Source organism: Nerophis ophidion, linkage group LG22, assembly GCF_033978795.1.
Source record: "Nerophis ophidion isolate RoL-2023_Sa linkage group LG22, RoL_Noph_v1.0, whole genome shotgun sequence".
Classification (NCBI taxonomy): domain Eukaryota; kingdom Metazoa; phylum Chordata; class Actinopteri; order Syngnathiformes; family Syngnathidae; genus Nerophis; species Nerophis ophidion.
This window is the reverse complement of record NC_084632.1, coordinates 13,403,744-13,429,467: the sequence shown is the minus strand read 5'-3', so window position 1 is coordinate 13,429,467 and position 25,724 is coordinate 13,403,744. Positions and strand designations below refer to the sequence as shown.

The 25,724-nt window shown below is 40.0% G+C and overlaps 1 long non-coding RNA gene across 1 annotated transcript in view; it reads left to right on the top strand.

Annotated features, from left to right (window-relative positions):
• Window positions 1–25,724, top strand: part of LOC133540357 (uncharacterized) — a 52,267-nt gene that overhangs the window by 305 nt on the left and 26,238 nt on the right. The window contains exon 2 of the long non-coding RNA XR_009803607.1: window positions 3,401–3,551. This is a non-coding gene — a long non-coding RNA (uncharacterized LOC133540357). The remainder of the gene's footprint in view (window positions 1–3,400; window positions 3,552–25,724) is intronic.

Sequence of the window (25,724 nt, the reverse complement as noted above, 5' to 3'; positions counted from 1 at the left end):
TGTGTCCACTAGATGACACAATAGCAATTTGTTGTATCTCTGTAGATCAGTGGTTCTCAACCTTTTTTCAGTGATGTACCCCCTGTGAACATTTTTTTAATTCAAGTACCCCCTAATTAGAGCAAATCATTTTTGGTTGAAAAAAAGAGATCCATCCATCCATCCATTTTCCACCGCTTATTCCCTTTATAAAGAAGTAAAATACAGCACTATGTCATCAGTTTCTGATTTATTAAATTGTATAACAGTGCAAAATATTGCTCATTTGTAGTGGTCTTTCTTGAACTATTTGGAAAAAAATATATATAAATAAAATTGTATGTGATTCAATTATAAATAAAGATTTCTACACATAGAAGTAATCATCAACTTAAAGTGCCCTCTTTGGAGATTGTAATAGAGATCCATCTGGATTCATGAACTTAATTCTAAACAAAAAAAAAAGAACATATCCACAAAAATCTAGCTGTCAACATTGAATATTGCATTTTTGCATTTATTTTCACAGTTTATGAACTTACATTCATATTTTGTTGAAGTATTATTCAATAAATATATTTATAAATATTTTTTTAAATTTTTGAAAATTCTCACGTACCCCTTGGCATACCTTCAAGCACCCCCAGGGGTACGCGTACCCCCATTTGAAACCCACTTCTGTAGATGATGCTTCATACGGACAAAATAAACCACGTTAGTGCACCAGTCGAGGAAAATGATCAAACTACATGAATAACATTGTGTAATTTAATTTTGATATGTTTTTATCTTGATAGATTGAAAATTAACACCAATTAGTTGGCTAATTAACATTATCCCATATTTTAATCAGAAAGTATAAATAAAGATATAATACGATATAAATAACAATAAAGATAGAATACTAATACAAGCAATGTGTAAGTGTAAAAAAAATAACATGATTTGTACATTTTCAGAATATACTTGTTCTATTTTTAAACAAAGACAACAATTTGAAGTTGTCTTTATTTTTAAGTTATCGTGGCGTGATTTTAAAAGTCCGGACCACTTGGGGGTAGATTTTTCTCCATTTGGCCCCCCCATCTAAAATGAGTTTGACACCCCTGTATTAAAGACTGCACAAGCACTAATCTAAGGCGTACTTGCCAACCCTCGCGGATTTTCCGGGAGACTCCCGAAATTCAGCGCCTCACCCCAAAAAAAGTTCTCCCGAAAATCTCCTGAAATTCAGCCCGAGCTGGAGACCACGCCCCCTCCAGCTCCATGTGAACCCGAGTGACGTGTTGACAGCCGGTTTTCACGTCCGCTTTCCCACAATATAAACAGCGTGTCCGCCCAATGATGTTTTTAATTCAAGTACCCCCTAATCAGAGCAAAGCATTTTTGGTAGAAAAAAAAAAAAAGATAAAGAATTAAAATACAGCACTAAATCATCAGTTTCTGATTTATTAAAATGTATAACAAATATTGCTCATTTGTAGTGGTCTTTCTTGAACTATTTGGGGATAAAAGATATACACATATCTAAAAACTTGTTGAAAAGTAAAAAAGTGATTCAATTATAAATAAAAATTTCTATACATACTGCGATGAGTGGGCGACTTGTCCAGGGTGTAGCCCGCCTTCCGCCCGATTGTAGCAGAGATAAACACTAGCGCCCCCCGCGACCATAAAGGGAATAAGCGGTAGTAAATGGATGGATGGATAGCTGTAAATATACTCCTCCCCCCTTAACCACCCTCCCAACCACGCCCAACCCCCCAGCTCTGGCCAATCACAGGAAGGGCTTGTTTCTCGTGTTTTGAGCAAACAGCGGATTGAAATTGTGAGATTCCCTTGAGACAGACTGAAATAAAAAAGAAACGGTCAGGCATCAGGTAGAAGGGGAAGAAAAAGATGGATGTGCTTCACCAAAACAGACAAGCGCTTAAAAAAAATACACTATACTGCCAAAAGTATTTGGCCATCTGCTTTTTCCACATATGAACTTGAAGTGCCATCCCATGGAATTGTCCATGTTTTGGTATCCTGGAGCATTCAAAAGTCCTTTCACTGGAACTAAAGGGGCTAAGCCCAACTCCTGAAAAAACAACCCCACACCATAATTCCTCCTCCACCAAATTTCACACTCCTGGCAACCTCCAAACCCAGACTGGTCCATCAGATTGCCAGATAGAAAAGCGTGATTCATCAGTCCAGAGAAGGTGTCTCCACAGCTCTAGAGTCCAGTGGCGACGTGCTTTACACGACCGCATCCCACGCTTTGCATTGGACTTGATGATTTATAGCTTAGATACAGATGCCCGGCCATGGAAACCTATTCCATGAAGCTCCCTGCGTACTGTACGTGGGCTAATTGGAAGGTCACATGAAGTTTGGAGCTCTGTAGCAACTGACTGTGCAGAAAGTCTTTGCACTATGCGCTTTAACATCCGCCGACCCCTCTGTCAGTCTATGTGGTCTACCACTTGGTGGCTGAGTTGCTGTTGTTCCCAAACTTTTCCATTTTCTTATGACAGTTAACTTTGGAGGGGCTTCACGGTGGCAGAGGGGTTAGTGCGTCTGCCTCACAATACGAAGGTCCTGCAGTCCTGGGTTCAAATCCAGGCTCGGGATCTTTCTGTGTGGAGTTTGCATGTTCTCCCCGTGAATGCGTGGGTTCCCTCCGGGTACTCCGGTTTCCTCCCACTTCCAAAGACATGCACCTGGGGATAGGTTGCTGGCAACACTAAAATTGGCCCTAGTGTGTGAATGTAAGTGTGAATGTTGTCTGTCTATCTGTGTTGGCCCTGCGATGAGGTGGCGACTTGTCCAGGGTGTACCCCACCTTCCGCCCGATTGTAGCTGAGATAGGCGCCAGCGCCCCCCGCGACCCCAAAAGTGAATATGCGGTAGAAAATGGATGGATGGACAGTTAACTTTGGAATATTTAGGAGCGAGGAAATTTCATGACTGGATTTGGTACACAGAACTAGGATAGTTCCCTGCTGGAAATCACTGAGTTCCGTATATTTGATTTTATACACCAATGGTCGGGCCATCTGCGGTCCTCTCCAAGGTTTCACATAGTCATGCACATTAACATCCAACTGGGTTGTGAGTTCTTCCTTGCCCTTATGTGGGATCTGAACCGAGGATTTCATTGTGGCTTGTGCAGCCTTTGAGACACTTGTGATTTAGGGCTATATAAATACATTCTGATTGATTAGGTCACCTGATTCTGATCATTTGGATGGGTGGCCAAATACTTTTGGCAATATAGTGTATACAGTACATATTTAATACATACAGTAAAACATATTTCATCATCCATCCAGCCATCAAACACAATGGACAACTTAGCTTGAACATAACCGATCCAACAGTTCAATAATGTGGTTAAGATGCAGCTGTGTGTAATCATACATTTGACCAGCAGGTGGTGTCTTTTGCCGAAGGATCCGTTGAAGCTTCGAGGAGTCCCCCAACCAATTGGCTCGAGTGGTTCGATGTTTCACGAGGCTTCATCTGACCGTCACGACTGCTAGGCAAAGGAGCGTTTGATTTGCTGACCCTAGCCCACAATAAAGGTAATCTCACCTCATTGGAGCGTTTTAAATAAGAATAAAGAAAAGGTTAATCAGCTGCGCTAAGTGGCTTGTATTTAATTCCATACGTTGCACAGTACCACAACAATGAATAGTGCCAGTAACCAATGTTACCCTGGTTGCCAAATAACACTGACATTAAGTTTGCCGTCTTTATTGCCTAGTTTGGGGGCGGGAAACAATTCCGATAGTGGCTTTTTTGCCGATACCCGATATTCCGATATTGTTCAACCCTTAATTACCGATTCTGATACCTACCGATATATTCAGTCGTGGAATTAACACATTATTCCTAATTTTGTTGTGATCCCCCGCTGGATGCATTAAACAATGTAACAAGGTTTTCCAAAATAAATCAACTCAAGTTATGGAAAAAAATGGCAACATGGCACTGCCATATTTATTATTGAAGTCCCAAAGTGCATTATTTTTTTTTAACATTCCTCAAAACAGCAGCTTGGAATTTGGGACCTGTTCTCCCTGAGAGAGCATGAGGAGTTTGAGGTGGAGGGGTAGGGAGTAGCGGAAGGTGTATATCGTAGCGTCCCGGAATAATTAGTGCTGCGAGGGATTCTGGGTATTCTGTTGTGTTTATGTTGTGTTACGGTGCGGATGTTCTCCCAAAATGTGTTTGTCATTCTTGTTTGGTGCGGGTTCACTGTGTGGCGTATATTTGTAACAGTGTTAAAGTTGTTTATACGGCCACCCTCAGTGTGACCTGTATGGCTGTTGACAAAGTATGCAGTGCATTCACGTGTGTGTGTGAAAAGCCGTAGGTATTATGTGATTGGGCCGTCACGCAAAGGCAGTGCCTTTAAGGTTTATTGGCACGCTGAATTTGTCCCTATGTCCGTGTAAAGGTCCGAGAGCCAGACTTAAAACCAGGGGAGACAGGGCCTTCTCTGTGGTTGGCCCTAAGGTCTGGAACACTCTGCCCCTCCATGTTCAAACTGCTTCCACAGTGGAGTGTTTTAAGTCTCGTCTTAAGACCCACTTTTATTCTTTGGATTTTAACACTAGGTGAGTTGTGTGGTCCTCTGTCCTCTGTTGTCCTGTGTATTTTTTATACACTTTCATTTCTATTTTACTGTTTTAATTGACTTTACCCTTTAAAATGGTTTTTAATGATATTTATTTTTATATTGTTTTTATATTGGTTTTATATTTATTTTTGTTTTTATTCAGTCATTGGTGGAGCATAATATTGTTTTTTTATATTGTTTTTAACATGGCTGTGCAGCACTTTGGAAACGTTCTTGTTGTTTAAATGTGCTATATAAATAAAGTGGATTGGATTGGATAAACAGCGGCGTCTTAAGAAGTCATAAATTGTACTTTTTGAAACCGATGCCAATCATTTTGAAACCGATACCGATAATTTCCATTATCACATTTTAAAGCATTCATTGGCCGTGTGATATTATCGGACAGCTCTAATTGTTACCAACATTTTTGGTCATTTTCATAATCTCACTCACTAAAATCAGAATCGGAATGAGAAATACTTTAATAATCATTGAGGGGAAATCAAGATTTCCAGTACAATCCTGTTCAAGATCAGACAAACATTACAGGGAGACAGAACAGGATCGTTGACGGGTCTGACAACTTCTGGCGCCCCTTACAAAAAAGGTGAGAAACAGATAAAACTAGGAGGGGTTGTGAAAAATAAATACGAATGATTCAGTCTAAGCCTGGGCCCCTGGAGAGGGGGTTTGAACTGAGGTCAGGGAAAATAAAACCTCATAGCCATAGCACACATAAACATGTGTGTAAGAGGTAAACATCAAAGAACATAAAGACATTAAAACAACAAAAAAACATTTACACTGTGGTGGCCTCTGCGGTGTTCCATGCCATCGTCCACTGGGGTGGGGAGAACATTGCCAGGGACAGGAGCAGACCCAACAAAGCAACCAAGAGAGCCAATTCCACCCCTCGGCCGCCCACTAACTCTCGGCCAGTGTCCAGTCCGGATGGATGAGCGAGGATACGTCCAAGGAGTCCGAGGTGTCCTAAACCTCCTCATTCAGCCAAGACACTGTGTAGCCTGTCCGTCCCTGTCCCTTCATCCGCATCTCCTCCAGTCTCTCCAAACGGACTCCGGTATGGAAGAGAACCAACAACTGGTCGCCACGGCCAAAAGGCTCTCGGGAGGCATATCCGGAAGTCCACAAAAAAGCACCACGGAAGTCACGAAAGTGCCACCTCTTGTCACACAGTCCCAAAGGCTCCCGAACCAAAACCCAAAAAACCCCCACATGAAAACAAGAAGGAAACAACGGGAACACAAAAGGATGACACAAGAGCACAGAGCTCCTCCCACCAGCAGCCACTACAGAAAACGTCTAAAACACGACAAAATTTATTCTTCAACACGATATTCCTCTTAAAAGCAAATAAAACGTGGTTTGTTACTGGTATGACTAGGTTTGACTTTCCAAAGGCGAGATGTTTCACCAGGAGGTGAAACATCATCACAGGTCGGGAAATAGAGCCGCAATAGGTTTGACACTTCAATAACAGCCCATGATTGAAACAATAGCAAGAAAAGCCATTTACTTGTAATGGAACCCTAAGTGATAACACAACAGTATTAGGTGGCCTTATTTGTGTTGGATTTAGTGCTCAAGGAAGCAGAAAAAAAAAAATTGTCACTTTGCCACTCCACTGATAAGGCTTTGTTCTCTGGCAGTTTTTTTTTTCAATCACATTGGCCTGTGTTCTCTCATAATTCAATAGTCCTTTTGTTAAGAATATTAACAAACGAGGTCAAGTTCATTGGCTGTAAAAGTACAGCACAAGAGTTCATGCAAAGCGAGTTAATTAAATGATCACCTTACGCCGACAGAAAAAGTATGATATTTTAAGCCAGGGGTCACCAACACGGTGCCCGCGGGCACCAGTTTGCCCGTAAGGACCAGATGAGTCGCCCGCTGGCCTGTTCTAAAAATAGCTCAAATAGCAGCACTTACCAGTGAGCTGCCTCTATTTTTTAAATTGTATTTATTTACAAGCAAGTTGGTCTCGTTTTGCTCGACATTTTTGATTCAAAGAGAGACAAAACTCAAATAGAATTTGAAAATTCAAGAAAATATTTGAAAGACTTGGTCTTCACTTGTTAAAATGAATTAATTGATATTTTTACTTTGCTTCTTATAACTTTCAGAAAGACCAAGAAGTAGCTCTTGGTTTCAAAAAGGTTGGTGACCCCTGTTTTAGGCTATGTCTACACTAAGCCGGATAACATCTTAAACGAACAATTATTTAGCCTAAGCCCCGCTGCGGCCACACTAATTAAATGTTAAATGGGTTATACTTTTATAGCGCTTTTCTACCTTCAAGGTACTCAAAGCGCTTTGACACTACTTCCACATTCACACACACATTCACACACTGATGGAGGGAGCTGCCATGCAAGGCCCTAACCACCACCCATCAGGAGCAAGGGTGAAGTGTCTTACTCGAGGACACAACGGACATGACGAGGTTGGTAGATGTGGATGGAACCAGGAACCCTTATGTTGCTGGTACGGCCACTCCCCCAACAGCGCCGCGCCGTCCCTGAAAAACTAAATTAACTAAAAAAAACTATTCAAAGGTCACTTTTTTGTGTTTGACAGACATTTTGGGGCATGGAGGGGGCCTAATGACGATGTGTTCCGAGCAGAAGACATAACATGTCAGGTTTTTAGTTTCATGTGGGTCGAGGAGGAGGACCCAAAGTCACCCTTTACTGTGTACCTCTTTTTTAGCCCGGGCATAAACCGTTTGCTTGCCTAACATAATTGCTATTGTGACATCCTGTGGACACATTAAGAACAGCAGTTTCTTTTGTTGAAAAAAAAGCAGCTTATTTTTATACTTGGCAAACTCATCACGCGGGCCGGAAAAAAACTGTTCGCGGGCCTAACCCGGTTGTACGTTTGACCTATGGTAAGATTGTTTTCATTGCTTGTAGGGACAATTCCTTTCCTTTCTGTTTTAAAGGGGAACATTATCACAATTTCAAAAGGGTTAAAAACAATAAAAATCAGTTCCCAGTGGCGTGTTGTATTTTTTGAAGTTTTTTTCGAAATTTTACTGGTCCTGGAATAGCCCTAAAAAAGCTTTAAAGTGCTTGATTTTCGCTATTTGCGATGCGACTATCCGTTTTCCTGTGACGTAACACAGTCCTGCCAATGTAAACAAACATTGGCGAATAGCACAGCAAGATATAGCGACATTAGCTCGGATTCAGACTCGGATTTCAGCGGTTTAAGCGATTCAACAGATTACGCATGTTTTGAAACGGATGGTTGGAGTATGAAAGTATTGAAGAAGAAACTGAAGCTATTGAGCGAATAGCTATTGACGCTATTCATAGCCATAGCATGGCCAAATAGCTGCGTTAGCATCGCCGGTAAAATGTGCGGACCAAACGATCAGGACTTTCGCGTCTCTTGACACTGGAACAACTTAGATCCGTCGATAGGTAAGTGTTTGTTTCGCATTAAATGTGGGTGGAAGTAAACGTAATATAGTTGCAGGTTATCCATACATGTGGGTGGAAGTAAATGTAATATAATACAGGTTATCCATACATCTTTGTACCATGTCTGCTCTAGCACCGCCGGTAAATAGCATGTTAGCATCGATTAGAGTAGCATGTTAGCATCGATTAGCTGGCAGTCAACAACAACAAAACTCACCTTTTGTGATTTTGTTGACTTTATAGTTGCAAATGCATCTGCATGTTATCCATACATCTCTGTGCCATGTCTGCCTTAGCACCGCCGGTAAATAGCATGTTAGCATCGATTAGCATAGCATGTTAGCATCGATTAGCTGGTAGTCACGCCGCAACCAAATATGTCTGATTAGCACATAAGTCAACATCAACAGAACCCAGCTTTGTGATTTCGTTGACTTTATCGTTGCAAATGCATCTACAGGTTATCCATACATCTCTGTGCCATGTCTGTCTTAGCATCGCCGGTCAAATGTGGAGACACTCCGGCATATTCAATTGGGGTCTGGCGGCAGACACTTTCGCATCTTAGGGCCAGTGGTGCAACTTGAATCCCTCCCTGTTAGTGTTGTTACACCCTCCGACAACACACCGACGAGGCATGATGTCTCCAAAGTTCCAAAAAATAGTCGAAAAAACGGAAAATAACAGAGCTGAGACCCGGTGTTTGTAATGTGTTGAAAATGAAAATGGAGGCTGTATTACCTCGGAGACGTCACGTTCTGACGTCATCACCACATGAGCGATAAACAGAAAGGCGTTTAATTCGCCAAAATTCACCCATTTAGAGTTCGGAAATCGGTTGAAAAAATACATGGTCTTTTTTTTCTGCACCATCAAGGTATATATTGACGCTTACATAGGTCTGGTGATAATGTTCCCCTTTAATAGCTGAGGGGATTATTATCAGAGGAAGTTTACATTTGAAGTAAAAATGTTAACATTTAATCTCGTTTTCTGCTAGTCATAAAAAATATCAATAATTATCGATGGTTTAAATACGTTCCTGGATGACATTCTGACAGTAAAATTGCATAACATTAGAAATATTGGGGTCTTTTTTTTTAGCGAATTTGAATTATACAAGCTAGTAATCACCTGTGATTAATCATAATTCGTCCAAATTGTAATTAATCTGATCTGATTACTGGCTCTGATAATTAATCGTTTAAGGTTCCCCTCCTTGGATAATGTTTTTTACACAGGTAAGTTGCGAAGTCTCTATTTCTTGAATCTCCAGCTCTTAGCGTTGTATGGACTCATTGATCGTTTACAAACTGAGTTCGGGGAGGAAGTGACATCAGAAGGCGCCACAGCCAGCTTCAAAATAACACTTTCGAATGTCCGGGCCAGCTGTGATTCTATACCTACCAAAAAACTTTATCCAATTGTCGAAGGAGAGACTACGAGAATGCGAGCTCCCGTGGATGTGATTAAAAAAAGGTAGTGTGTGCTTTGTATTACCTGGCCATCGAGGGAAGACTAGGAAAAGCATACTTATTTATTGGTTATTGTCCGTCATGTATGTCGCAGACTCAACGTCTAGGTCCAGAGTATATAAAGTCACCAAAAAACGGATGGAAAATGAAGGTGAAGGCAAAAGAGTGTCCTGACCAGATATCCAGATCCCTAGATTGATGTCAAATGTTATTTATCACGTTGTTTACTTTCACATTTCCTTTAAAGATTTGACAAATGTATGATGTCTCAGGTGTTATTCACTCTAGTGAAGTGAAGTGAATTGTATTTATTTAGCGCTTTTCTCAAGTGACTCAAAGCGCTTTACATAGTGAAACGAAATATGTAGGTTACATTTAAACCAGTGTGGGTGGCACTGGGAGCTGGTGGGTAAAGTGTCTTGCCCAAGGACACAACGGCAGTGACTAGGATGGTGGGGGCGGGAATCGAACCTGCAACCCTCAAGTTGCTGGCACGGCCGCTCTACCAACCGAGCTATGCCGCCCCACTACAATAGGGCCCCACAACACACTGGATTCCAGTTAATTTGTTTTTTTTAGTTTTTATTCGACTCCTTTTACCATATTGCTTTTGCACTATCTTGTTTGGCTCATTCATTGTTTATTTTCTTTGTTTTTGTTTTTTGCTCTATGCTTTTTGACCTCTAAAGCAGTGGTTCTCAACCTTTTTTCAGTGATGTACCCCCTGTGAACCCACTAATCAGAAAAAAATCATTTTTGGTTGAAAAAAAGAGATGAAGTAAAATACAGCACTATGTCATCAGTTTCTGATTTATTAAATAGTATAACAGTGCAAAATATTGCTCATTTGTAGTGGTCTTTCTTGAGCTATTTGGAAAAAAAGATATAAAAACAACAAAAAACTTGTTGAAAAATAAACAAGTGATTCAATTATAAATAAAGATTTCTACACATAGAGGTAATCAACTTAAAGTGCCCTCTTTGGGGATTGTGATAGAGATCCATCTGGATTCATGAACTTAATTCTAAACATTTCTTCACAAAGAAAGATATCTTTAACATCAATATTCATGTAACATGTCCACAAAAAATCTATCTGTCAACACTGAATATTGCATTGTTTTTTTTTTCACAGATTATGAACTGAAGTTCATATTTTGTTGAAGTATTGTTCAATAAATATATTTATAAAGGATTTTTAAATTTTTGCTATTTTTAGAATATTTAAAAAAAAAAAATCTCGTACCCCTTGGCATACTTTCAAGTACCCCCAGGGGTACGCGTACCCCCATTTGAGAACCCCTGCTCAAAAGCACTTTAGTTCAATTAAGATTGTTGTAAATGTGCTATATAAATAAAGTTGCCTTGCCTAGTTGAAATACCACAACACTGGATATTGTTCAGATAAGTTACATTTAAGAACTTGCACACAAAGCAACACTGGAGGTGACTAAGAGGAGGGAGCAGAGGGGGTCTTAAACAACCATTGTGTGTGGACAAGGATACGTTTAGGTGGGGTTTACCCTGGATAACCGGTTTCGTGGAGAAAGGGCCTAAGTACGTAAGATTTTTGGCTTTTTTGCAGTAAGAATAGAATAAAAAAACATTAAAAAAAAATGTGTAACCATGAGATATCTTGATGCATGCTCTCAGTGCCAATCGTGCATTCTTGTTTTGCATAATGCAGATTTCTAAGGTCTTTTTTGCACCAAATAATAGAGCAACAATTGAGTTGAGACAAGTTTGATTGAAGTCGGTCGTGAGAAAAAGCACATCTTCTAACGACCGAAACCTTCCTGCCCAGTTTGGACACAATCTTGTTTACTTGACAAGACCAATTGATTATTTATGGTTAACCCTAACAGCTCCACCTAATGCGCCTGTTCCTCAGAAATACCTTTCAGAGTGACTGGCAGCAGTCTTTTAATGTGTTTGGAGCCTAGGATTGTTTAAAAAAAAGCCCATTACTGTCAAGCCAACTGGGAACACAGTCCAGTTCACTTTGCTGTGCATCAGGTTGGAGGTTTATTATTATTATTATTGTCATTCTCCATATATTACATGAATTTACCATGTACCACAAAAGGGAGAGGGCAGAGGAGAAAAGAAGAGAAATGGCAGATCAACTGTTCTAAAAAGGGGGTCTATTTAAACTACAAATGATCTTTATTAATATTGTATTATTTACATGATTCATTATTCATACTTGTTTGTTTATTATAATATACATATTGTTCTGGATTCTTAGGGGCTACATTGCTCTACCTGAAATTGTGATGCATCATGTTGTAATTGTACGCATGTTCGAAAAAAAAACAACTCAAACAATAACCGTAAATGACAGTTAATATTCATATACGCATTTAAGATGGCCAGCGATCAGCGTGCTAGCTGTGACCTAGCAATTAGTGCGCAGGCAGCTTCCCCAGAAAATGAACGGTATCAACGCTCCATGAATTGATCGAAATGCAGAAATCAATCAGAGTTTTACGATAATTTAATTTGACATGGGAATACTAATCGTCAGGAATCTGATCACGGTTTACTTTATCATTAATACTGGTGAGTGATAGAATCCTACTCAATGCATTTATTAGAGTTGTCAAAAAAATCGAATCTTGATTCTTACTTGTAACGATTCTTAAAGGCGAACTTCACTTTTTATCGTTCACAATTATTATGAAAGACATGACGAAGGATGGATTTTTTTTTTGTAATGCATTCAAACTCGTAAAAAAACGTAAATACAAATCCTCTTATACCGGAGCCAATAGGAGCTCCTCTATTTTGCCCATAAAAACTAATAAATATCCAAAAAGCACAAACAATACTCCATTTACATTTTGTGACTTAAATGCTAAACAAGTATTAGTGATATTATTATAAGACAAACTATTTATGTGTCCCTATGTTTACGTTATCGAGTGGTCTGCTGTTTTACTCTCATCCCTGCACCTTGGAAGTTTTGTACATCATAAATGGTACCTATCACCTGGATAGTAGATGGCTGAGGAGGTATTCCGACAAGTTGGTACACTTAAACTTCGATTTTGAACCCAGAACTGGTAGGAACAACACAAAAAGACGCTTGGTCTTAACAGTAATCCATGATCCATATCTATAATATACAGGCAATGTATAATTAAAAATACAATTAATATATTCTTATTTCAGAAATAACTTGTATTGATGGTAATGTAAAATGCAGATATACTGCAAAACATGAAAGGTAATTATAAAGTCATGCATAAAATGTACTACAATGCTTCTTAAATTAGGTACGGAACCACCGGCTCATTTAATTTGTTGGTTTAAAGAATGCTTTAACACTGTCACTCACTCTAAAGGAGCATGCTCTGCATCTCATCTGCATTTCAAGACCGACTATGATTTGAATGAATAAAAATGTAATATATAACTTTTCAAATCGCCTCGGGCGTAAATTAACTTCAACTGCTAAAGTTTGGATTCAGACCTCTTGACATCTGCGTATAATGTTTCAATCCGGTGAAAAATTCCAAACTCAGAAGAAGCCTAGAGGCTGTTGTGGAAATATATATTTTTTATTACTTAGCGGCCAAAGAGAAAACATAACATACAAGTGGACATTACTCGGGTATAATTACTTGCATTTTATGCAATCCACCTGCATACTCTATGATCTCTTGAAAGTTATTTTATATGACTATAACACGTAAACCTGGTTTTATTTTGTATTTTATTCTTCACGTATCCATAGGGTAATCTGGGCAGTGCAAATTTCAAATCGTCACTATTTCACGTAATTGTCCCTATTTCATGTGATCCACACAAAAACAACCAACACTTTAAATGAGACTTAAAAACATCATCAGGAGTCCCGACAAAACCCGAAAAATGCTAAAATAATGTCACTGTTTCATGTAATCCACCCAAAACAACCAACACTTTAAATGAGACTTAAAAACGTCATCAGGATTCCCGACAAAACCCGAAAAACGCTAAATAAAAAAAAAAAAATTAAAAAAAAGCGGACTTGCTTCAGCAGCACAATTCTGGTGCTGAAGTTGTAGAAAATGTCTGAAAACGTCAACAGGAGTCCCGACAACACCCGAAAATGGTAGAAAATGCTTTTTTCGGAATTACTTTTTTTCGCTAAAATGTCGTAAAGGGGGACCCTTACACAAAAATTCCAAAAAACGGACTTGATTCGGCAGGAAAATACTGGTGCTGTAATTGTAGATGTCTCAAAATCTCATCAGGGGTCCTGACAAAACCCTAAAATGGCAGAAATGCTTTTTTTGGGAAAACTTTTTTCGGCAAAAAAATTCAAAAAAACGGAGTTGCTTTAGCAGCACAATGCTGGTGCTGTAGTTGTAAGAGATGTCTCAAAACGTCAGGAGTCCCGACAAAACCCGAAAATGGCAGAAAATGCTGTTTTTGGGAAAACTTATTCTCGCTAAAATGTCATAAAAATAAAAAAAAAATGACTTGCGTCAACAGCACAATACTGGTGCTGTAGTTGTAAGAAATGTCTCAAAAATCTCATCAGGAGTCCTGAAAAAACCCAAAAATGCAGAAAATGCATTTAAAAAAAAAAAATGTATTTCGCTAAAATGTCATAAAGGGGGGATCCTTACAAAAAAAACTGACTTCCTTCAGTAGCACAATTTGGTGCTGTAGTTGTAAGCGGTGTCTTAAAATGTCTTCAGGAGTCCCGACAAAACCCGAAAATGGTAGAAAATGCTTTTTTTGGAAGAACTTTTTTTCGCTTAAATGTCGTAAAGGGGGACCCTTACACAAAAATTCCAAAAAACTGACTTTATTCGGCAGGAACATACTGGTGCTGTAGTTGATGTCTCAAAATCTCACCAGGAGTCCTGACAAAACCAGAAAATGGCAGAAATGCTGTTTTTGGGAAAACTTATTTTTGCTAAAATGTCGTAAGCGGGGACCCTAACACAAAAAAAAAAAAAAAAAAGAACTGACTTGCTTCAGCAGCACAATACTGGTGCTGTAGTTGTAGGAGATGTCTCAGAAATCCCATCAGGAGTCCCGACAAAACCCGAAAATGGCAGAAAATGCATTTTTTTTAAAAAATGTATTTCGCTAAATGTCAAAGGGGGACCCTTACACAAAAACTCCAAAAAACTGACTTGATTCGGCAGGAAAATACTGGTGCTGTAGTTGTAGATGTCTCAAAATCTCATCAGGAGTCCTGACAAAACCAGAGAATGGCAGAAATGCTGTTTTTGGGAAAACTTATTTTCGCTAAAATGTCGTAACGGGGGACCCTTACTCACAATAAAAACCTGACTTGCTTCAGCAACACAATACTGGTGCTGTACTTGTAGGAGATGTCTCGGAAATCTCATCAGGAATCCCGACAAAACCCGAAAATGGCAGAAAGTGCTTTTTTTTTTTTGTAATTTATTTTGCTAAAATGTCGTAAATGGGGACCCTTAAAAAAAACTGACTTCCTTCAGTAACACAACCTGGTGCTGTAGTTGTAAGAGATGTCTTAAAATGTCTTCAGGAGTGCTGACAAAACCCGAAAATGGGAGAAAATGCCTTTTTTTGGGGAAACTTTTTCCGCTAAAATGTCGTAAAGGGGAACCCTTAAAAGAATTTCCAAAAAACTCACTTTATTCGGCAGGAAAATACGGGTGCTGTTGTTGTAGATGTCTCAAAATCTCATCAGGAGTCCTAACAAAACCAGAAAATGGCAGAAATGCTTTTTTTGGGAAAACTTATTTCGCTAAAATGTCGTAAGGGGGGACCCTTACTTACACAAAAAAAACTGACTTGCTTCAGCAGCACAATACTGGTGCTGTAGTTGTAGGAGATGTCTCAGAAATCTCATCAGGAGTCCCGACAAAACCCGAAAATGCAGAAAATGCATTTTTTTAAAAATGTATTTCGCTAAAATGTCGTGAAGGGGGACCCTTACAAAAAAAACCTGACTTCCTTCAGTAGCACAATCTGGTGCTGTAGTTGTAAGAGATGTCTTCAGGAGTCCCGACAAAACCCGAAAATGGGTAAAAATGCTTTTTTTGGGGAAAACTTTTTTCGCTGAAATGTCGTAAAGGGGGATCCTTACACAAAAATTAAAAAAAACTGACTTGCTTTAGCAGGAACATATTGATACTGTAGTTGTAGGAGACGTCTTAAAATGTCATCAGGAGTCCTGACAATGGGAGAAAATGCATTTTTTTGGAAAACATTTTTTCGCTAAGATGTAAGGTTGGACCCTTAAACAAAAATGTAAAAATGTCACTTGGTTCAGCAACACAATACTGGTGCTGTAGTTGTAGATGTCTCAAAACGTCATCAGGAGCGCCGCCAACCCAAAAATGGCAGAAAATGCATTTTTTTTGGAAAACTTATTTTGCTAATATGTTGTAAAAGGGCGACCCTTACAGAAAAAAATTTAAAAAACAGACTTGCTTCAGCAGGAAAATACTGGTGCTGTAGTTGTAGGAGATGTCTCAAAACATCATCACGAGTCCCAACAAACCGAAAATGGCTGAAAATGTGTTTTTTGGGAAAACTTTTTTTTGCTAAAATGTCGTAAAGGGGGACCCTTATGAATAATTAAAAAAACAGACTTGCTCCAGCAATACAATTCTGGTGCTGTAGTTGTAGGAGATGTCTCAAAATGTCATCAGGAGTCCCGACAAAACCTGAAAATGGCAGGAAATGCATTTTTTTGGAAAACTATTTTTCGCTAAAATATCGTAAAAAATTTAAAAAAATGGATTTGGTTCAGCAGTACAACACTAGTACTGTAGTTGTAGGAGATGTCTCAAAACGTCATCAAGAGTGCCGATAAAACCCGAAAATGTCAGAAAATGCACATTTTACGAAACAAATAAAAATCGCTAAAATGTCGTAAGTGGGACCCTTACAAAAAATTAAAAAAACTAGTCCAAAATAGTCATTTTAAAAGGTTGTTTTGCAAAGGTATGAATATATCTTCAAAGCTTTATGGTCCATTTATTACCTCATACATTTACAGTCCTGACAGTCGGGGGCTGCAGCATTGCCACCTTTTTACGGTCATTAAGACAATCATTTCTCAATCTCTCCCCTGACCTTAAACAGAGCCCGCATGCTTTGGCTCTACACAGTAAAAGCTTTCAAAATGAGCTATCGAAGGTAACCACATCGCAAACTGTGATTGGTCAACTATGGCGGACCTCAATTGACCCAACCGTTATTGGAGGTACGCGCCTGAAACATTAAATCCGTACAGATTACTGCTGAGAAAGCGACCATTTCTACAAAGCCATTATATAGGATAGGCTTTCTTCTAATAGCATCCTGAAAAGTGCATTAAATCGTCATGACCAGAGCCGATGTACGATAACCTCATACAGATTTGGGGTTAGTTGAGGCTTAAAGAAATAATGATCTCTAAAGTTGCTCAAGGGAACTCTGACTTTTGCATTATAGTTGTTTCTACGCTAATACCCATCTATTACAAACATACCCTTTAGAAACCACATGTCTGTCAACTTGGAGTTCATAAACGCTGTATTGTTTTCTTCTGTATATGGGTAGGACTGTGTTTTCTTTATTGTAGGGCTGCAGCTATTAATTATTTAAAGGGGAACATTATCACCAGACCTATGTAAGCGTCAATATATATCTTGATGGTGCAGAAAAAAGACGATATATTTTTTAACCGATTCGATTTCCAAACGGTGGCAGAGGGGTTAGTGCGTCTGCCTCACAATACGAAGGTCCTGCAGTCCTGGGTTCAAATCCAGGCTCGGGATCTTTCTGTGTGGAGTTTGTATGTTCTCCCCGTGAATGCGTGGGTTCCCTCCGGGTACTCCGGCTTCCTCCCACTTCCAAAGACATGCACCTGGGGATAGGTTGATTGGCAACACTAAATTGGCCCTAGTGTGTGAATGTGAGTGTGAATGTTGTCTGTCTATCTGTGTTGGCCCTGCGATGAGGTGGCGACTTGTCCAGGGCGTACCCCGCCTTCCGCCCGATTGTAGCTGAGATAGGCGCCAGCGCCCCCCGCCACCCCAAAAGGGAATAAGCGGTAGAAAATGGATGGATGGATGGATGGATTTCCAAACTCTAAATGGGTGAATTTTGGCCAATGAAACGCCTTTCTGTTTATCGCTCTGGAGGTGATGACGTCAGAATGTGACGTTGCCGTGGTAACACCGCCGCCATTTTCATTTTCAACACATTGTAAACATTGGGTCTCAGCTCTGTTATTTCCCGTTTTTTCGACTATTTTTTGGAACCTTGGAGACATCATGCCTCGTCGGTGTGTTGTCGGAGGGTGTAACAACACTAACAGGGAGGGATTCAAGTTGCACCACTGGCCCGAAGATGCGAAAGTGTCTGCCGCCAGACCCCCAATGAATATACCAAAGTGTCTCCACATTTTACTGGCGATTACAGACATGGCACAGAGATGTATGGATAACCTCCAGATGCATTTGCAACGATAAAGTCAACTAAATCAAAAAGGTGAGTTTGTTGATGTTGACCAAACTCAACTTGTTGTGTTTGGAGGAAGAAGAATACTGAGTTGCATCCCAAGAACACCAAACCTACTGTGAAGCATGGGGGTGGAAACATCATGCTTTGGGGCTGTTTTTCTGCAAAGGGGACAGGAGGATTGATCCGTGTTAATGAATGGGGCCATGTATCGTGAGATTTTGAGCCAAATTCTCCTTCCATCAGTGAGAGCTTTGAATGATTGACCAAATACTTTTTTTTCCAACATAATTTACAAATTAATTATTTAAAATTCCTACAATGCGAATTCCTGAATTTTTTTTCACATTCTGTCTCTCACAGTTGAAGTGTACCTATGATGAAAATGACAGACCTCTGTCATCATTTTAAGTGGGAGAACTTGCACAATCGGTGGCTGACTAAATACTTTTTTGCCCCACTGTAAGTCAGGAATTTTGGTAGACCATTCTAAAACCTTAATTCTAGCCTGATTTAGCCATTCCTTTACCACTTTTGATGTGTGTTTGGGGTCATTGTCTTGTTGAAACACACAACTGCGCCCAAAACCCAACATCCGGGCTGATGATTTTAGGTTGTCCTGAAGAATTTGGAGGTAATCCTCATCCAAACAGCTAAATTTTAGTTTCATTTGACCACACAACTGTACTCCAGAAGGTCATATCTTTGTCCATGTGATGTTAGATGAAACAAAAATCCAGTCATTTGGCCACAATACCGAGAGATATGTTTGAAGGAGAAAAGGTGATAACTTTAATCCCAGCAAACACCACACCTACCGTCAAGCATGGTGGTGGTAATATGCTCTGGGCCTGTTTTGCTGCCAATGGAACTGGAGTTTTACAGAGAGTAAATGGGACAATGAAAAAGGAAGATTACTGCCATATTCTTCAGGACAACCTAAAATCATCAGACCGGAGGTTGGGTCTTGGGCGCAGTTGGGTGTTCCAACAGGGCAATAACACCCAAAACACACGTCAAAAGTGGTAAAGGAATGGCTAAATCAGGCTAGAATTAAGATTTTAGGATGGCCTTCCCAAAGTCCTGACTTAAATGTGTGGACAATGCTGAAGAAACAAGTTAATGTCAGAAAACCAATGCATTTTCCTAAACTACACCAATTTTCTCAAGAGGAATGGTCAAAAATTCAACCAGAAACTTGCTTAAACATTTTTCTCCTACTTACTGTTATGACCTTCATTCTTTTTTTTTACAATACATGCACATCATCAACATTGAAATGTCACTTTAAAATGAGTGAATTAATCCAAATTAAAAAAATAAAATAAAAAAAAGTCCGTGCTGTTCGCCGAAACACAGATCAAACCACCAACGCACCACCGCTCTCATGTGCTCTCAATTATAGCAGCCGTGCAGAAACCACGTTGGCTTATAGAAGTGGATTCCATGCAGTTTGTATTTTATATCTTTTCATTACATACGCTCATTAAATGACTAATCAAAGCAGCAGAAAGAAACCAAACCTTTTTTTCTATTGCAATTAATCGATTTATCATTGAAACCCTAGTTTGAAAAGCTAAGATTTCACATGGAATGGTTGTTGTTCCTATTGTTAAAGGCCAACTGAAATGAGATTTTCTTATTTAAACGGGGATAGCAGGTCCATTTTATGTGTCATACTTGATCATTTCGCGATATTGCCATATTTTTGCTGAAAGGATTTAGTAGAGAACATCGACGATAAAGTTCCCAACTTTTGGTAGCTAATAAAAAAGCCTTGCCTTTATCGGAAGTAGCAGACGATGTGTGTGTGACGTCACGGGTTGTAGGGCTCCTCACATCCTCACATTGTTTACAATCATAGCCAGCAGCAGCTAGAGCGATTCAGACCAAGAAAGCGACAATTTCCCCATTTATTTGAACGAGGATGAAAGATTCGTGGATGAGGAAATTTAGAGTGAAGGACTACAAAAAAAAAAAAGGCGATTGCAGTGGGAGCGATTATGATGTTATTAGACACATTTACTAGGATAATTCTGGAAAATCCCTTATCTGCCTATTGTGTTACTAGTGTTTTAGTGGGATTAAATAGTACCTGAAAGTCTGAGGGGTGACGCCAGAGTCTCTGAGAGAAGTCACGGCAGCTGTAGCAGGACGGAAGCGCCGCTGATGTCTCCGGTAAGAGGCGACTTATTACCACAATTTTCTCACCGGAAACTGCCAATTGACATGTAGTCGGGATCCATTTTCGCTTGACCGCTCTGATCCATAGTAAAGCTACGTCTTCGCGAATTTTAAACATGGAAACACCGGCTGTGTTTGTGTGGCTAAAGGCTAAAAGCTTCCCACCTCCATTTTTTTACTTTGACTTCTCCATTATTAATTAAACAAATTGCAAAAGATTCAGCAACAGAGATGTCCAGAATACCGTGTAATTGTGTGATTAAAGCAGACTACTTATAGCTTGGATCGGATCGTGACGTCAAACGTACGCGTCGTCATACCGCGACATTTTCAACACGACACTTTGCGGGAAATTTAAAATTGCTATTTAGTAAACTAAAAAGGTCGTATTGGCATGTGTTGCAATGTTAATATTTTATTATTGATATATAAACTATCAGACTGCGTGGTCGGTAGTAGTGGGTTTCAGTAGGCCTTTAAACTAAGCAACCCATTTTCTGCACCTGTGCTTAGCGGAAACCCGTTCAGGTTGTAGTCAGGTTCCGACTTACTGTACATGCTGTAACTTGTCCTTTTTCAATCCAACAAATGCGTAGGGTTTTCCAGCCATGGGGGAAGTCTGTCATTCTCGTTGTAAACATGAAATTCGCCCAGAGAAACCACACGTTGTGCCAAATTCCGAACAAAAACAACCACTCAGCTGGAGTTGTGCTTGACTGGATCGCGGCATGAAAACTGCCATTTTTGTTCTTGAGCAAATAGTGAGTCACCTTCAGACTTTGGGCACGGTGCCAACCCAAACTTACATTAATACCTCAACACGGGCACAGATGATGTGTGACAGCTCCACCAGGTGTGGCAGGAATAAAAAATAAAATGGGGAGTAATTGCTGAAATGCTCTGTAATTAGCATGTCCAAGAGAGACTGAGGTAAGAAGAATTGCTCTGCAAGTACGTTCTTTATTTATGTCGTATAGGAATGATGGAGCTTTTTAGGTGTTGCACCAGGACACCACGCCCTTAAGAACACTTCACATTTGACATGGATTGAACTCAGAAATACGTCAGATGCTGTAATTATCAGCCTGATGGAAAGCTGCTCCATAGCTTAGGGCACTTGTTGGCCCCACTATGGACTAGACTCTCACAATATGTTAGATCCACTATGGACTGGACTCTCACAATATTATGTTGGATCCACTATGGACTGGACTCTCACAATAATATGTTAGATCCACCATGGACCGGACTCACACAATATTATGTTAGATCCACTATGGACTGGACTCTCACACTATTATATTAGATCCACTATGGACTGGACTCTTACAATATTATGTTAGATCCACTATGGACTGGACTTTCACACTATTATGTTTGATCCACTATGGACTGGACTCTATTATGTTAGATCCACTATGGACTGGACTCTCACAATATTATGTTAGATCCACTATGGACTGGACTCTCACAATATTATGTTAGATCCACTATGGACTGGACTCTCACAATATGATGTTAGCTCCACTATGGACTGGACTCTCACAATAATATGTTAGATCCACTATGGACCGGACTCACACAATATTATGTTAGATCCACTATGGACTGGACTCTCACACTATTATATTAGATCCACTATGGACTGGACTCTCACAATATGATGTTAGATCCACTATGGACTGGACTCTCACACTACTATGTCAGATCCACTATGGACTGGACTCTCACTATTATGTTAAATCCACAATGGGCCGGACTCTCACACTACTGTTAGATCCGCTGTGGACTGGACTCTCACAATATTATGTTAGATCCACTATGGACTGGACTCTCACACTACTATGTCAGATCCACTATGGACTGGACTCTCACAATATTATGTTGGATCCACTATGCACTAGACTTTCACACTTTTATGTAAGATCCACTATGGACCGGACTCTCACAATATTATGTTAGATCCACTATGGACTGGACTCTCACACTACTATGTCAGATCCACTATGGACTGGACTCTCACTATTATGTTAAATCCACAATGGGCCGGACTCTCACACTACTGTTAAATCCGCTGTGGACTGGACTCTCACAATATTATGTTAGATCCAGTATGGACTGGACTCTCACAATATTATGTTTGATCCACTATGGACTGGACTTTCACACTATTATGTTAGCTCCACTATGGACTGGACTCTCACACTACTGTTAGATCCACTATGGACTGGACTTTCACACTATTATGTTAGCTCCACTATGGACTGGACTCTCACACTATTATGTTAGCTCCACTATGGACTGGACTCTCACACTACTATGTCAGATCCACTATGGACTGGACTCTCACAATATTATGTTAGATCCACTATGGACTGGACTCTCACACTACTATGTCAGACCCACTATGGACTGGACACTCACAATATTATGTTCGATCCACTATGGACTCGCACAATATTATGTTAGATCGACTATGCACTAGACTTTCACACTTTTATGTAAGATCCACTATGGACCGGACTCTCACAATATTATGTTAGATCCACTATGGACTGGGTTCTCACATATGTTGGATCCACTATGGACTGGACTCTCACTATTATGTTAGATCAGCTATGGACCGGACTCTCACACTACTATGTCAGATCCACTATGGACTGGATTCTCACTATTATGTTAAATCCACAATGGGCCGGACTCTCACACTACTGTTAGATCCACTATGGACTGGACTCTCACAATATTATGTTCGATCCACTATGGACCGAACTCTCACTATTATGTTAAAACCACAATGGGCTGGACTTTCACACTATAATGTTGTAACCACAATGGACTGGACTCACACAATATTTTGTTAGATCCTCTATGGACTGGACTTTCACACTATAATGTTAGATCCACTATGGACTGTACTCTCACATTATTTTGTTAGATCCACTATGGACTGGACTCTCACTACTATGTTAGATCCACTATGGACTGGACTCTCACTATTATGTTAGATCCACTATGGACCTGTCTCTCACACTTTTTTGTTAGATCCACTATGGACTGGACTCTCACACTTTTTTGTTAGATCCACTATGGACTGGACTCTCACACTATGTCAGATCCACTATGGACTGGACTCTCACAATATTATGCTAGATCCACTCAACGTCCATTGCACCGGTCACCCAGTGGTGTGGAAGTTCCTATATCTGCGGTCCCCTCCAAGGTTTCTCATTGTCATCCCATTGAGTTGAGTTTTCAATGATTAGTTTTTTTTTCAGATTTGTGCTGAGTTCCTTTAACTTTCCCATTGCCACGTTTGTAACCGAGTCTAATGATTGCATCACATGAGCCCTTTTTAAATGGGCTCAGAGAAGTCAACAGGTGTTGTCAATCATAATCACTCACATTAAGTTAAGAGGCCATGCCATGAAGCTAATTTGATTCGATTGTACCTTTTCTACACCACCAAAATTGATAATGTATGTTGCTGTATGTATACTTTTGACCCAGCAGATTTGCTCACATTTACAGTAGACCCATAATAAATTAATCATAAAATAACGAAACTTCATTCATGTGTTTTGTGACAAGCAAGTATGTGCTCTAATTACTCTTATCACAAAACAGTAAGATTCGTATAAATGATTGGAAACTCAAGACGGCCATGACATTATGTCCTTCATAAGTTTATGTCAACTTTTGACCATGACTTTATATAAAATATTTATATACAGGGGGCGATAATCTTCTCCGCTGTCCGGGTCACCCTCTGCAGGGCTTTCCTGTCTGCAGCAGAGCAGGCAGAAAACCACACAGTTATGCGTTACATCGGCACTGGCTTTATGGTGGCCTGAAGAAAATATACCTGGTATATAAATATATGGACACCTATTTCAGCATTACTGTCCTATGCGCTAAAATGTTTGTTAGTGTTGTTGTTCATTCATTAATTGCTGTGGTTTACTTGACTTGTCGCCATATCTCACTGATCCCTGCCGCTAATTTATGGAAAGGATTGTGGACAGTCAAAAATGGCCCACTTTTATGAGCTGATTTGTCACTTAGGATATGCATAATGTTCAAAGTGAAAATGTTAAGTACGGCGAGTACTGTAATTACTAGGACAATTGTCAGCGTGGCACATATTTAACACTGACAACTCAGACACACGAGAAATCCAAAAGGTTTCAAGGTTACGATCAAGCACACTGGTATGCATCTATTGGGAGTTGTAAAAGTAAGATTTGTCAGGGGGTTCTCCAACCTTTTTTTCTTGAGAGCTACTTTTAAAAAAATCTAAATAGACGAGAGCTTATCATCCTTGGGACGTTTATTTCAATAGCTTATTTCAACCCAAGCAAACAAAATAAGCTTGTTTTGTCAGAACATGAACAAGACATTACTTATATTTTAGAAACCAATGCTTTATTGTCATCAGACATGAGAGCATGACAAAAATACAGCTAATTGAAGTGCAATAAAAACACATTTCATATAAATACAGTGCATAAACACCAGAACAAAAAGCAGTGCAACAGTGGAAAAACAGTGTAAGCTATTGGGACAAATTTACATACGAAGTAATATCCTAATGTTCCACTGGTAAAAACGTTTTGACTCTGTCTTGTTCTTGTGGGAATTAAATCTCGTCTGTATTGGCAATGGGTTGAACAATTGCTGACCAGGCTTAGAACTGTCTGCCAGAATATTATTTGCTCCGTCAAGGCAGCAAGATCGAGTAATTTCTTCTTGGGAGGGCAAAGGGCGGCCGATAATCTTCTCCGCTGTCCTGGTCACCCTCTGCAGGGCTTTCCTGTCTGCAGCAGAGCAGGCAGAAAACCATACAGTTATGCATTACATTGTCACTGGCTTTATGGTGGCCCAAAGAAAATATACCTGCAGTTTCTCCTCAAGTTGGTTCCTCTACAGCACACGATGGAAATAGTCTCTACTGTGTCTTTTTGACCAGTGCACAAATGTTGGCCGTCCATGTGAGGTCCTCCAAGATGTAAGTTCTCATGAACTTAAATGCTCCAGTTACCAAAAGTGGAACATGTTCCCCTCACTGTCTGCTAAAGTCAATGACCGTCTCCTTGGTCTTGGTGGGGCCGATAATCTTCTCCGCTGTTCTGGTCACCCTCTGCAGGGCCTTCCTGTCTCCAGCAGAGCAGGCAGAAAACCACACAGTTATGCATTACATCAGCACTGGCTTTATGGTGGCCCGAAGAAAATATACCTGCAGTTTCTCCTGAAGTCTGTTCCTCTACAGCACATGAAGGAATTACAGTCTCTACTGTGTCTCTTTGACCAGTGCTGAAATGTTGACCGAACATGTGAGGTCCTCCAAGGTGTAAGTTCTCAAAACTTAAAGGCTCCATTTACCAAAAGTGGAATATGTTCCCCTCGCTGTCTGCTAAAGTCAATGACCGTCTCCTTGGTCTTCGTGGGGCCGATAATCTTCTCTGCTGTCCTGATTACCCTCTGCAGGGCCTTCCTGTCTGTAGCAGAGCAGGCAGAAACCCACAGTTATGCATTACATTGGCACTGGCTTTATGGTGGCCCGAACAAAATATACAT